We start from the raw sequence: 16005 nt of genomic DNA, 5'->3' as shown, positions 1-16005 counted from the left end.
TTGTTGTTGCTGATGTCAGATGGATACAAACATAGACTCACTGTTTTGTACAGCAAAAGCAGAAATCTTCAGATGAGACAGTAATTCGATTTTCAAATACACATAGCTTGATTAGTCTCAGCTATTGTGTGTGCATTTCCAGCCAGTGCAATAAAATAATTTACCTATTAGATGCTTCTGTGGCTTTTTGATTCCCAGTTTTAAAAACTAACAACATTTTAATTTTTAAAGATATCATATATACATTAAGATGTTCAATTCCTTCTTCTTTAAACTCTGAAAGATCGGTCTCAAAATGATGTCATAATGCTATTCAAAAACGTTCTATTGCACTCGACACAATAAGGTTAATTATTAACATCACCAAAGCCAAGAGAAAGATAACTTTCATCATACTTTTGTTTCTTATTTACAGGTGCACCCAGATTCCTCCCTTCCATAGGTCAGAGAACTCTCTACAATCAGTTTCATCTTTTTCATTATCTTTAGATGGAGACAGTTTGGCTGTGGATTGAAAAAGTTATTCTTCTAATCTCCCATTTTCTAGGCCAACAATCCATCCTTAAACATAAAATAATATATATATATATTATTTTAGAATAAAATATTATTAAATTCTAAAATATTTTAGATAAAATGTAAAAGTCAAAATATATTTTGTGTGTATTTAAAATATTTTTATATGTCTTTAAACTATTGCAAAACAAGACAATAAAGTATACTTCTCATTGTGTTTTCACACAGGCAGAAGAAAAACTTCAAAATAATGATTTAGTGGATGATAACTAGGTTTCAGATATAGGTGTAACCTTCTACTAAGGGTACAGTAGAACTATTAAAAATGTACTGAGTAAATTTCTAAAAATGTTCATATTTTTACCCTAAACCTACTACCTTAAAATTCTACAGAACACAAAAATATGCAAGCACATATTCATCAGAGCAATGATGTCACATATCTGAATACCTGTGAGACAATGAGAGTGAAAGCAGCAAATAACATCTTAGTGCTATTATGAAAATAGCTTTCAGCTGGTGGGTCCCCGATAAAGTCTTGGCAACCCACAGGGCTCAGTGAACCACATTGAGGAACACTAGCCTGGGTGACACGGAACCCTCCCTGAGAATGATCAGTCATTCTACTGTAATTTTCTCCTTTTGATGACATTGAAGGAGCCTAGGCTGAGTTGTTTGGGAAACAGGAGGAATACTCAAGCAGGTAGCAAAACCTCAAAACCTGAGGATACAGACAGTTAGTCAGCCAGGTTAATGAGTAGCAAGGTTGTCAGCTCATAGCTCAAGCTAGAAATCTCAGGTTCATCCTTGAATTCTCTCTCTCTTCTTCACTCCCTACAGCAAATACTACTGGCCTCTGTCTTGCTGTGAGCCTTCATTCTCTTGCTTGACTAGTCCTTAAAGCCTCTTGAGGGAGTGCCCTGTGCCCTCCACCACCAGCGCCACTGCCACAAAGCCTTGCACACATTATGTACTAGATGAAGGACAAAGGGAACCCTTTATAATCAGGACTCACAGACACCCCACCGTATTTTCTGTGTTCAATTCCCACCATGTCGTCTATGTTCAATCAAAAGTTCCCACATAATGCTCTTTTGCCCCTCCAGCTTATGCACATGCCCTTTTTCTTGAATTCTGTTCATTTTTCAGCACCAAATCAAATGTTGACCCCTTCATTAAGTCTTCTCCAATGCCAAGACAGAGCCTGTGCCTCCAACATGTAACACAAAGCTTAATGACCTTTTTTGTCACACCAGATTGTCTTTACTTACTCACATCAGTCTCCCCCATTTTCCTGGGGAGAAGACAGATCATATCTTAGCCAGATCTACCATCCCCTACTCTCACCTAGCTCCTATCTGGTACACTGGTGCATAGTAGACACCTAATCCACACTTCTGGAAGGAATTGGATGCCCTGGAAAAGCACTGAGTGCTCCCAGGTCACCTGTGATTTAGTTGCTAAGATGAATTCTCCCAGTAGGGAATTCTCCCAGTAGGGAATTCTCCCTACTGTCTCACGTGGTACTTTGCTGCAATACTGATGCACAATAAAAGAATGCTGGAACACAAAAGATACAGCTTGTCAGTAGACAAGCTGCCCTGGTGGCAAGAACAAAGCCAGTGCTTCCCTCAATTGTGCGGGATCCTGACATCCTACACAGGTAGTTCTCAAACACAGGTATGTGCAGATGATGATGTATGGTTAGCACTTGTTATGCAATATCTCAGCTGATCTTGCAACAAGCCTGTGAAGGAGGCCTTAGGAGCCCCATTTCACTGAAGAGGAAAATGCAGTGCAGAGAGCAACTTGGCCAAGATATAGCTGACATTCAAGCCAAGTACTTTCCAATATCAAAGCCCAACAATTCCACTCTGCCGCTTACAGAGAAGGCTGGTTTGTCCTAAAATCCTGTCTAAATGAGACTTCCCTAACTCCAAAAGGATTTTCTCCTTTTAGTAATGCCGCACTACAGATTAGTGAGGGTTTTTTGGTTTTGGTTTTAATCTTCTTTTTGTTTAATGAGCACTAAGGAGAACAGTGTGGGAAGAATCTCCTGTGAAAGGTCTGTTTTACTATAGGGGGGAAAACTCAGAATTCAGATCTCAGATGCCCTGCTTTTATTGTTGCTTCAGGCTAGTTCCTGAATGAAACAGATTAGCCCACAATTATGGTAATAAGCAGGACCTGTTTCCCAGAACTGGTATCATTTTTGCACTTAATTGTTGTTAAAATGTTCCTTAGAATCTTGTGGGAAGGCAGTGTGTGCACTTTAATTATGGTGATAGGGTTGCCAAGGTAGCATTGTACTTTACTAGATAAGAATGAGAAGTGTCAATGGGAATAAAGTCTATAACATTATATAACACCCCATTCCCAAGACAAGCACTTGAGTCTGCCCTGATGAGTGTGTTGCTGTATTTGTTTTCCAATTACATCTTGAATGAGCTCAATAGACCTCAAGGTGTAATGGGAAAAATCTTTCTGGCAATTATAGCTCATGTTCTGTTTAGAAAGTGGTGAACATTTTCATTGTCTGCTGTTATTCAGTCTGTAAAAGTACAATACAGAAATCTGAAGGCTCAAAAAATACTTTTCATGACTACAGAAGAGAAAATAGTCCTGGCTTAAAGCTATTTCTGCACGAGGAGATGGCTGCTCTGGAACCCAAGCAAGAAGCTGAACCACAACATCCAGATCTTTCTGAGGGTGACAAAATTTGCAGGAGATAATGTAAACACAAATTTTCACTGGGCTGAGAAAACATTTTCTAGCAATAGTTAAGATGACTACTTCCAAATGCCAAAGGAAAAGACTTCTAGAAATTAGTGTTTACCTTTCCTTGGTTTGTATTTTCATGAATTGCTTTAAGCTGTACTATTATACAACTTAACACAGAACAATATGTTTAGTTCTATACTAAAGTGTAACTTTTAAAAACTGCTTTTCAAGTCTTATTTTCCACAATGGAATTGTTTTCTGAGTAATAGCTGATATCTGTGAGTGAAAAACACTACAAATGGTATCACAGAATCCAACAAGTATATTGAATGTTTGGACTATAAAATCATGTGTCAAGTTCTTATGCTAATTTTGAAAGATTTTTAAAAATTAAATATTAGCAATGAGACAACTATGTTACATCTATTGAAGTCGTAAGAAACAATCAGGAGTTTTAAAAGAGACTCCTTGAAAATTCAGTCAAAACAATATCTGTCCTAATATTACTTCACAGAAACTATTTTAAAGAGGTTTCAATATAAATGGAAATATCAATAAAGTATCAATAAAATGTCATTTGGAGCATAAGGGTATAAAGATTTATGTATCAGAAAGATTTCAAATGGTAAGTTAATATCATAACCAACTGGTTTTAACTCAGTAAGTTTTGTCACGTAACAAAAAAAATCCCAATTTATGTAATTGAGCATTTCAAGTCTCATTTGAAACTTTTAAAGATAGGCTAGCCCACTGTTTTTATAATATATTGCTGACGTTACACTTCCCACAAATATGAGTCATCCTAAACTCTATCCATTTATGCAAACCATTCCTACAACAGCCAGGTGCTCTACACTTTTAAATATTTTATACGCTGTTTTTGTTTTATCTTTATAATATCTTTCAGCTTTTAGGTAATAGTCCATAGATATTATTTCTTCCTCAGATTATTGCTCTCTTTGAAAATGCAGGATGAATTTTTAATGACATTTGAAAAGCAGCTTAAGAATTCTTTTTTAATTCAAAAGCTATCCAGGTTCATTCGTTAACTTCTGCCTTCATGTTCCAATTATTTAAGATGAATATATTCAAGTACTTGAATTATCAACCAAAGTTGCCTTAGCTCTCTGCTTCACTTCTTGTAGGCAAATACAGTACACATACCTCTTTGAGAATCAGTGTAATTCTAGTCTCATTTAGCCAAGTATTTTTTCCTAAAACTAAAGGATTGAATTAAAAGTATATGATCTGGAGGCAAACTACAGTTACTTACAACTTTGTTAATTTTTCTGCGTTTCAGTTTCTTCGCCTGTAAAATAAGCTAAAGAGTAGTACCAACCTCACAGTATTGCTATGAAGACTAAGTGAGATAATGTACGTCAAAAAGTTTGAAATTTTGCCTGGCACACTTTAAAACAGCAATACTTATAAGGAAATCATCCTGGAGTATTGTATTCATTTGAAATTTGTACACATTTATATACATATATAACATAGATATATGTATGTATATAAAAATATAATGAATGCATTAAATCACTTGATTTGTCTGAAAAATATGTGTTTGTTTTCCACTTCACTTTTCATAGGAAACACACATGTGTATATATACACACATATATACAAATATATGTAAACATGCGCTATATAAATATATATATAAATATATATACACACACAAACACATTTGTGTATATATGCAATTATCCTCTTTACCTACCATCATTAAATGTCTATTTATTTGTTGGAGTGAAATGAAGAACATTGTTCTCATCTGAATCAGACAGATGAAAAATGAGCAATCCAGAACTGAGCAAAGGAAATCTGCATTTTAAAAATGTTTTGAAAGAAGTCTGAGCTCCCCTAGGGCATGAGACTCTCACTATTCTCTCTGCTCAGTGATATAGTACATCAGTACATGATTTTCTTAGATTAATTACACAGGTATTCAATAATCATGACTCATTATTCTCCCAACTATGTCCTTATACCAGCAAGCCTGGAAAATACCAACTTCATCAAATCCTACTTAAGGAAACAGCCTACATGCGGATAGATAAATACGACACACACACACACACACACACACACACACACACACACAGAGCAAAGCTTGGGTCCACACTGGATTTCATGACTGAATGCCCCAGGGTAGAGTACCTGGCCCTCGGGCTAAAGACGATGGGATTCTGTTAACTGGCTTAATCCAACCCGACACAGCAGCAGTAATAATGTTTTCAATAAACTGTTCATCAAAGGTACCAGGAAGGTCTCTCCCTCACTCACTTATCTCAGCCTTCGTTCATGCTCTTCCACCATCTCCCTCCCAGTTGCTCATTTAAATCCTACCCAGTTTTAGAGCCCAGTACCAGCCTGACCACCTTCACAAAGCCTCTCTTGATACCTCAGCCCACATTCAATTTTCCCTCTCAATGCTCTCATCAGTTGTGACTGGGACATACTCTCCATTGACTCTGGACCCTCTACACTCTTATATAGAACAGTCTAATACAGCAAACAGTTGTCAAGAACTACTGTGCGATTAGCACCTATGCTTGTCCTCGTGGAGGGCATGGAGGAAGACAGTATTTAAACACCTACTATTTGCCAAGCACTTTATATATCTCTCATTAATGCCTGGAGGGTAACATCATTACCAAGATACAAATGAAGAAACAAAAATCAAGCAATATGATTCCATATCTCTTATTCCAGAAGTTAGATATGTGGTCCAGGGACTAAGTAAATGAGCTTTGTTTAGCTGGCATGATATTTTCTTCAAAAAGAATAAATAAATAAGGATGTGAGTGACTCTAGTTAAGACATGAACTTTCTAGTTCTCTACAGGCCCCATCCCTCCCTATTGCCCTCTATTCACACACTAGGACACTCCCTTATGCTACCTGCATGGCTCCTAACTGCACTTGAGCTTGCTCCCCTGCTACTCACTCCAATAGCCTATAGTTTGGCTCATGCTTACAATCTAGTAGGGAAGAAACTGTAATATAAAATGGAAAAGACATGTGCAGAAATTCTCAAGGGGATGAGGAAGTCTTCCTGGATACGGATGACATGAGTCATAAAGGCTAGGATTTTGGAAGGAGAATCTTGGCAAAGAATGTTCCAAAGAGAAGGAGAGGAAAAGGAAAGGTCCACTAGGTGAGATGGAAAAAGACAGTCAGACTTGGTAAACAGGAGTTTGCTTTCACTCGAGAAGGTAGGGAGGGGCAGCAGCAAGAGAGAAAGCTGAAAGAGAGAAAGCTGAAAAGGTTAGTGAGGTCTTGATCCTGAAAGACTTTGAATGCCACACTCAAGAGTCTACACCTTATTCTGTGAAAACTAAGGTTGCATGAAGGTTTGTGAGGAGGCACACATTTGGAACCAGATTTCAGAAGGACAATCTGGCAGGAATGAGCAGCAATTATGTGTAAGGAGGAATCAGTGGTGAAAAAACAGGGAAACAAAGGATGACGCCAGTTGTTCTTGTCTGGGATGAGATGCTACAGTCAGAGCCAGGGTGTAGCAGGAAGAATGGCAGAGGGTTGGAGGAGACTGAGAGGAAACTTACGTGAGAGTCCCATGGCCTGGCTTGCTCCTGCTTTGTGTGCGAAGTATTCTACACTTTTGCTCAAATGCCATTGTATCTAAGATGCCTTTCCTGACCACCTAATATAAACTAGCCCTCTCATCCCAGGCCAGCCTCCTTATCCCGTTGATGTTGGCTTATCTTTCTCTGTAGCCTTTATCACCATTTGACATACTATATACTTACTTGTTTATTTGTTTACTGCCTGGCTTTCCTTAACAAGTTAAGAAGCACTGGGCGCATAGAAGGAACTTCATAGATATTTGTTAAATGAATAAATAAATGAAGTCTTCCTGAGGACAGGATGTCTTCTTTCTCCACGTAGATCACAAGTCCAAGAGTTACGTTTCATGGTCCTGCACACAACACAGTGCCATACTCATCTAGGCCCTGTCACCTCAAATACTACAGCCAGATTCCTACCTAGCCCTCCAAATCGATGTCACACTCTTTCTTCACCAGCACTCTTTATACAAGTGACAAACTCTTTTTGATCTGGTGCTAGTCATGTGGCAAGTAGCTGATCGGAGTACTTACTGAAATTGTTATTTCAGGGTGCATGTCATGAATCCCAAACTGGACTGTAAACTCAGGTCACTCTGTGATTTTCCTGTATAATATATATTGCAATGTAATTGTTTAGTTATAGGTATAATTATTTGCGAAACCTGTGGTTCTCAAACCTACCAGGTCCAAATCTCCATTGTATGACAAATATTTTCTAGCACCATCTTTTACTAGCCTGAAATGAAATTCATGGATAATATAATCTGCCTAAACACATATTTTTAAAAATCAATAAATGTCCTAATTTTAATATAAAAAGAAATAAAAAGAAAGTAATTTATAATAAAGTAGTACACATTTCAATATATGACTGCTCTGAGATGACTATACTAGGACACCTGATGAAGCAGTCAGGAGCTTGCACCTGTAGGTAGAATTGCCCATGAATGTGATGCTACCAATGCAGACTAATACTGACATTGTTTTAAAGATCCAGATACAACGAGCAGTTGTCATCATGCAAGTTTCCAAAATGGTGATCACTTCTTATTAAAGTTCAATGGTGATTAACCAATCAAGAGAGGAAACAAGAAAAATTAATGCTGACAGATGCTTGAAAGCATAAAACCAAGGCAGATCCATCATTTTCAGCCACTTGGATGAGCTACAGAAACTGAAGACATGGGAAAAGAGTTTACTTGATACAGGCCTATACGTGCCCCACTTTAAAAAATTTATTACTTTTATTGAAATATATTTGACTTATAACATAGTGTAAGTTTAAAGTGTATATCATGGTGATTTAATATATTCATATATTGCAAGATAATTGCCATTGTAGCATTAGCTAGCACCTCCATTGCCAAATGCATAAAAACAGAAAGTAAAATGGTGGTTACCAGGGGCTGAGGGGTGCAGGAACAGATGTTTTTTAAGGTTACAAATTTACAACTAGTAGATAAATAAGTCCTGGAGATCTAATGCACTGTATAGTGATTATAGACAACAATATTGTGTTATAAACATCAAGTTTGTTAAGAGAATATATCTTAATTATTCCCACCATGCCCAGTGTTTTAGATGTATATTAAAGTACCTGTCAGCCTCTAGCCAGCCTGACCTACAAAACCAGAGCAGTTTTCAAGCTTTTGTCATTGATATGTATAATAAACATTGTATCTTAAGTTCTTTCTCATTAGAATTTTGTTCACTTAAAAAGTTTAGAACAGTTAAGCCATTCAGAACCAATGACTCCTTTTTAATATAATATTTTGTAGCTTCACTTCACTATCCTGACAACAAATTCATAGATTATATATATACCACACATATATTTCCAAAAATCAATATAATGCAGTAAGCATAGTATAATACAAAGGAGAAATAAAAGGAAAGTAATATGTAACAAAATAATGCATATTATCACATAAAAGCCTAGGCATGACTGTACTAGAAAACACAACCAAAAGGTCTGAAGTTTGTGTTATACATAGAATTGCAACATGCAAACTATCCTAGGTGTGTTGAACTGCTGACTCAGATACCATGAGCAACATTTCCATTGGCAACATGATTTTTCTTAAACTGTGAACAACTCTTGGTAAAATAGCAAGCAAAATGAAATGCAATCTTTCCTTGATTTACAATTGTATTTTTGGAAGAAAAAAAATCAGTATAAAACTAAAAATACAGTTACCATGTGATCCAGCAATTCCACTTCTATATATACAAAATAATTGAGAACAGGCTCTCAAAGAGATATTTGCACACCTACGTTCATAGCAGCACTTTTCACAATAGCTAAGAGGTGAAAACAACGCAAGCGTTCATCAACAGGTGAATGCATAAACAAAATGTGGTATATACATACAATGGAATATTATTCAGCCATAAAGAGGAAGGAGATTCTGACACATACTATATCATGGATGAACCTTGAGAACATTATGCTTAGTGAAATAAGGTATCACAAAAAGACAAAAACTGTATGATTCTACTTACATAAATGATCTAGAGTAGTCAAATTCATAGAAATAGAAAGTAGAATGGTAGCTGCCAGAGGCTGGGGGAGGAGAAATGGGGAGTGTTTGTTTAATGGGCATAGAGTTTCAGTTTTCCAAGATGAAAAGGTTCTGAAGATCTGTTCCACAACGTGAATATACTTAACATTACCAGACTATAAACGTAGAAATTATTAAGATGGTTAATTTTATGTTATACATTTTTACAACAATAAAAAAAAGATATATAATAAAATACTACAGAAACATTTAGTTTTATATGTAAAAGAGTTGAGTTCTAGACTCAATGAAAAGAGCTTTTTTCACCTACGTGTATGTTGTCCTTCAAAATGCTTGAAAGTCACATGAGGTAAAGAACAATTCTTCATCGTGTGGGCCTCTCCTGCACATTGTAGGACACCTAACTTCTCTCACCCAATGCCAACAACATCCACCAGCATTTTGACAAGTCAAAACATCTCCACAAATTTTCATATGCTGCCTACTGGACAGAACTGTGCCTACTGAGTTGAGAACAATGACGCTAGATGGTAAGTTCCATGAGGGCAGGGATTTTATGTTCCCGTAACTTCCTCATAACTATACTCCTAGAGCCTAGCAAAGGTTTAGTACATACTACTGAACGTGTTCAGTGAATAACCACTGAGTAAATGAATGAATGTGCTTCTGAGAATAGAGACTGTGTTTTGTTCATCTTTGGACCCCTCATGGTGTTTTAAACAGTCTACATGTAGTAGATGCTCAAAAACATTTGTTTATTTGCTTGACAAATGTATAATGCTAAATTTTTGGATAAAGCACAGTCTCTACCCTCGTGGAACTTACAGACTGATCAAAGAGACAGACAATAAGTAAATAAACAGTCTAACACCACCAGGCCTTTATTTTGGTTCCAAGTTAATAGTGATAGTTTTAAAGGAGTAATAATAGTTTCAGGTAGTAGAAGTAGTATTAATACTTATAATAATTACTACTTCTACCATGAACTATTATTTCTCACATTAGTTACTATTTAGAGCATATCTACTAGACTGAGCACATAACTTCCCTACAAGCTCTGTACCTGCTTGCTGCCACAGCATCATTTCTCAACACCTCCACTTTCCCACCATCCACTGTACATTCCAGCCAAGACTGTATTTCCTTCAGTCCCTCAAATAGTCCACAGTCTCTTGGTTCTAAACCACACATACGCCGACCTGCTTCCTGGAAGACCCCCGCCCATCCCCACCTACTCATCAAGTAGACATCACTTCCTTTGGGGAGACTTCCTTGATCCTTTCCCAGTGCCCCTTTTTGTGGTCCTATAACACTTTGACCATCCTCTATAATAGCACTCATTGCACTGTATTGCCTATTTATTGTTCTGTATCTCCTGTTAGAAGTATAAAACCTATGAGGTCAGATATCACTTTTTGTTGTTCACCACTGTATCCTGCTTATAAGGACACTGGAATCCCCTTAACTATCTCTGGGTTTCCCTTCTCTGCATTCTGTATGTTTCTCTTTCTAATAGCATGCATCTGCAACCCTCTTTGGAAGACTAGCCTTAAGCAAAGGGAGCCGTTTTGCCTGCACAGACGAAGACCTGGAGGGGTCTGGAGTTTACATTCACCCCTCATCCATGGGACAGCCCTTAGCTGCTGACTGATTGGTGCTAGAGTATGCTTTTTTTTTTTTTTTTTTTTAATATATGCCATGGGTTGCTCAGGCTCTTTTTGCTGTAAGTTGGAACAAATACTGGAGTACAGGTTCCCCTGCAGTATCAGGCAGACACTACCCTCTTAAATCACATCTTGCTTGGCACCCTCCCCTTTGGCATTTCCACCACTCTGTATAGGTTTCTTCTGGAAGCATTCCTTTATAAATCACGTCCATGCAAATCCTTGTCTCAGGGTCTGCTTCTGGTAAGCCCGACCTTACTACACATTTCCTGAAAACTAGTAAAGCATCCAATAGGGAGTAGAATCCAGTGAATGATTGTAAAATTAATCAATCACTAGTGACAGGATCCAACAACATAGGTATATTTATCTCCATTCCACAGATGAGAAAACTAAAATTAAGAGTAAGTATTTGCTCTAACTCACACAGCTAGTACTCGGGAGAGGCTAGAGACAACCCCAAACCCATCTATAGCCCCATAAGGTACTTTTTGGCAATACTATATTTCTCCCGGCTAGTTCTCTAGTTCAATGCTTTGGGAAACAGAAGTTGATGCCATACCCCTTGGGTCTCTTCTGGTGCCAAATTCTCTCTTAGTAGTAGCTTCTAGAATCAACAGCCACTCAACAAAGAACCTTCACAGCCCTGGGAAGATATACTGTTCCAACCTGATTTATCAGATGATATTTCTGGAGTTCAATCTTGTTATCAACTATCAGGAAATATTCAAAGTGTCAAAGCCAAATAGAGATCTATTCCTTAACACAACACAAGGGAAGGAAAATTTGCAGAAGTGTTCTGTGGTATCAGGCATTGGCAAGGAGAGGGAGATAAAAAGTAATAGCCTAATTTTCGTTAAGTGATTGTTCTCATAAAGTAAAAGAGAACTTGTCCTTACCAGGACATTAACACTGCATTGCTCAGACAATTAAGGAAAGTCATAAATTAATCCATAATCATAAGCTGAACAGAAAATTTGTCTTAGCACAGAGGGTAAGAAAAGGAGAAAGTTATCTTGGAGAGCATGGTTCATCAGTTCTATTTTACAAGACAACCCAGAATCCTCATGCCTTTATCCTTATAACTCTCTTCTCCTTATCCCCATCACCTCAATTCATCTTTTTTCCTCTTCTTCTCTCTCTGCTCATCTTCCACAATGGCCCCACCCCAAATGCTCACATCTCAAGACTTAAAAAATACAGACTTAAAATTGAAAACAGAATATTCTTCCAGCCACTCTGAAAGAGTATTGAATTCTTTAATATGAAAGTTCATTCAAAGAGTGTATCTTTTTCACTAAAGACTACAGAGATCCTCCAGGGCTAGACAGAAATGAAACCTGGAAATCGAAAATAATAAAATGGTTATGAGATTGTGCCGTGGTATATTTGATTCTATTTTTATTTCCTTTTTTATTGTTAATTATAATATTTGAGCAATAAATATCTATTTGGAAAGAGAAAAGAGGCAAGAAGTCAAAAGTAAGAAGGTACTGATCACCTACACCATGCTAGGCACTGTAAATATATTTTATTGAATCCTAATTATAAATCTATCAAGTAGGTATTGATATCCCCATTTTACAGATGTTGAAAGTGAGCATGCGTTCTTACCTACCTTGCAGAACCAGGATTTAGTGCAGCTCTTTTGTCTCCAAAGACTAAGCTTTTGCCTTTGAGATGAAGAATGACCAAGAAGAGATGGATGATGGACATGAGAGGCTTAGAAAACACTTAAATAAAGCTCCCGCTACTCCACAGCCCTCTAATAAATAATAAAGTTGAAAGTAAGATCATTTATGAATCTCTTTTGGCAGATGATGTTTTTCTTATAGAATTTGGAAGGGAAGCAAGTGAGGAGAGTGAGACAAGAGAGTTGGGGCACTAGGGCATGAAGAAATGTTTAATATTAACAGAAATATCAACAGATATGATTTTCCTTTATCCTTTTGCCCATCAGTCAGGTAGTCTGAATGCTTTGCCTCCAGGGAGGGATGTCACAGCATAAGGTAAGGCAGATTTTTGGCATTTGAAATTCAAAAGCCTAGGTCTTAGGAAACAATAAGAATTCAGAAATTTAAGAGAATATGAGATAAGAGCTAAGCTTTTGTTCCTCCTCGAGACTAGCAGGAGGGGAGAGGACAGAGGACAGAACAAATTAGAGAAGTTTTTGTGACCATGTAGATGGGAGTGGAGTCAGCATCCAGAGACTGCCATGTAGATGACAGCATTTTCTTCCAGCTTGCTGCCGGAGCTCCAACGGCTCCCCTCCCAAGTCCTTTGCTGGCAACCATCGCCCCCTGCTCCACAGAAGACGCTACCCTTAAGAGTGAACAAGACACTACTCTTTCCCTTGGAGTCTTAGAAAGGGCAAGATAGAAAACAGGGTTAGTGGCAGGGCAGGCCAATGGTGCTTCATGCCACTACTCCATCTGTTCCTCTCTGGATCCTTAGAAAATAGACAGATGTGGAACACCAACAATATTCCCAAAACAAGCCCTTGATACAAACACAATTTTTCAAAACTCAATGGAATTCATGTTGAATTTGTTGCTTCTAGTGTTTTTGAACCAACCACTTACAAACAAAGAAAGATGATTTTAAAGAGGGCAAGGTGGCTTCAAAGTGTTTCTAGCGTTCTGGCTTCCCGTAAAACTGCAGAAAATATAAAGCATCTCTACAGATTTTAGGGAAATATTCAGTGGATGATTTGATATTACATTTCTGCACTGAGTCAAAGTCCTTGGATTTCTCTTTAACAAAAATACTAATGTTTGAGTTGACCTGGGTTGTTCATTATTTCTAAAGACTGGCCATCACTTGTTTTTAAGCATATTAAAACCACTAAATGTCCCTTTGTTTTTTGACAAATATCAAGCTAACAGAAAAGCTGAAAGGAGAACAACAATGCATACCCTTCACTTGTGCTTGTGTGGCCTAATAAAATAACATATAATATTTTAAGGGATCATATAAAGACCTTAGCATATTGTCTGGCACATTGTGATGGATCATTGCTTCTGCCGTTTAGGTATGCTTGTTGCCAATAGTATCTGGAGCTTATAAAAAGCATGATGATACATACAAATGACATCTTGATGGAAACATATTACTAACATGTCTCAAAAATTGATAGTTTGCTTGAAGATCTACTTTTTCAACAACATAAGCATAAAGTTATTCATTACAGCATTATTAGAATGGGAAAATATTAGAATTAAACTGTATGTCTATCACTAGATTCTAGTTGAATAAATTATGTTTCTTCTACACAGCTATCCAAAAGGATGAGGAATATTTCTATGAACTTATATGGATATACTGGTAAATTAAAAAGTGAAGTGCAAAAGAGTGTATACATAGTACAATGCCTTCTGTATATGAAAAAGATGAAATATATCTATGTCTATCAATCATCTATATATATCTATTTGTTCTTATTTTTGCTAAAAGAAACGCCAGAAGAATGCATCAGAAAATAATGAAAATAGTACCTATACGGACAAGTGGGAATATAGTAAAAGGGATAGGGATGGGAAGGACAGCTCTCCGAGTATATCTTCTTATACAGGTTTGATTTTTTTGTTGTAACATTCTAAAAGAAAACGAGGCTTGACTCTTCCAAAATGCCAAGAAAGATTAAAAAAAAAAAGAGAGAGGAATTTTTCTGTATTAAAGGAGAATAAAGAGACATGACAACTAAATGCAATGCATCTTTTGTAGGATCCTGTGTCATATATATATCTCTATGAATCTATATAAATCACATTTATATATCTATATAGCTCGTCTATCTATCAAACAGACATAGCACAATGGAAACAATCATTAAACGTAATCGTAAACATTGCAAAACTACTAACTAATGATAGTTTATATTTGCAATTCTTATAAAGTTTTAATTTGCAATTTTCTCTTTAAGAACAAGGCTGGACAGGTTATGAGCCATTTGTAATTCCTTTCCTATTCATATTATTTGCCTATCTTTATTTGGGGCATTATTTAACTTTATCTTACTGATTCATAGGAGACGTTCATCTAATAAGAAAATAAGCCCTTTGTAATGTAACTTATAGACATTTTCCCCAGTTTTTCTTTTAACTTTTTTTTATGGTGTCTTGTTTTCCAGGTAGATATTTCTTTTTAACTTACTGTAGTCAATAGCTATCAATCTTCTTTTTGTTGTGGTGTTTGCATTATGCTTATGAAGGTCAGCCTTACTCGAAATGGCACCTATATTTTCTTCTAGTATTTTATGGTTTCATTTTTGTACATATATAATTAAATATTTTAATATATAATTAAATATTTAAACCATCTGAAATTTATGTAAGTTTAAGTGAGGTAGAAATATGATTTAATTTTTCTCCAGATGACTATCCAATTGTTTCAGCACCATGTGTTAAATATTTTTCCCCATTGCTAAATTCTTATATGTACTCAGGTCAGCTTCCTATATATTATATCCTTTAATCCTTAAAAGGTCTTGTAAGATAAGTATTGCTACAGATGAAGCTACCTGGGGCAGAGAAAACTTGCATCTCAGAGCTAGAAAAACACAACAGCAATAGAATATGAATATGACGACATGGCGAAAATTTAAGACCATGGCAAATGCGTTTGTATTAGATAAAAGCTTCATAAATTAATAAATTTCACTGTACTTATTATAGTGCTAGCCAAGAGAAATAATAAATGCAGTAAATGCCTTGTTAAAAAATATCATGTTATTGGCTAAATTATTAGTGAGCAGTGACCCTAATTAACAAGGTAATAAGCTTGCTGACTTGCTGATGATGTAGTTTTTTAGAAGTCATCTGTGCCAGGTAAGCCTTCTTAGCAGGATAAGAAAATGTATTATACTTAGAAGGATAGGAAAAAAATAGGGCTTTGACAATTGATGGGGACTCAGAAAGGTATGTGTTCCATTTCCTATGCCTCCTTGGAGCCCACCTACCTCCCATCCCCTATTTGAGAAAATAGTAGAAAA

The sequence above is a fragment of the Pseudorca crassidens genome, chromosome 1, assembly GCF_039906515.1.
Source record: "Pseudorca crassidens isolate mPseCra1 chromosome 1, mPseCra1.hap1, whole genome shotgun sequence".
NCBI classification, from domain to species: Eukaryota; Metazoa; Chordata; class Mammalia; order Artiodactyla; family Delphinidae; genus Pseudorca; species Pseudorca crassidens.
The sequence above is the reverse complement of the archived record's forward strand: the minus strand, read 5'-3'. Positions refer to the sequence as shown.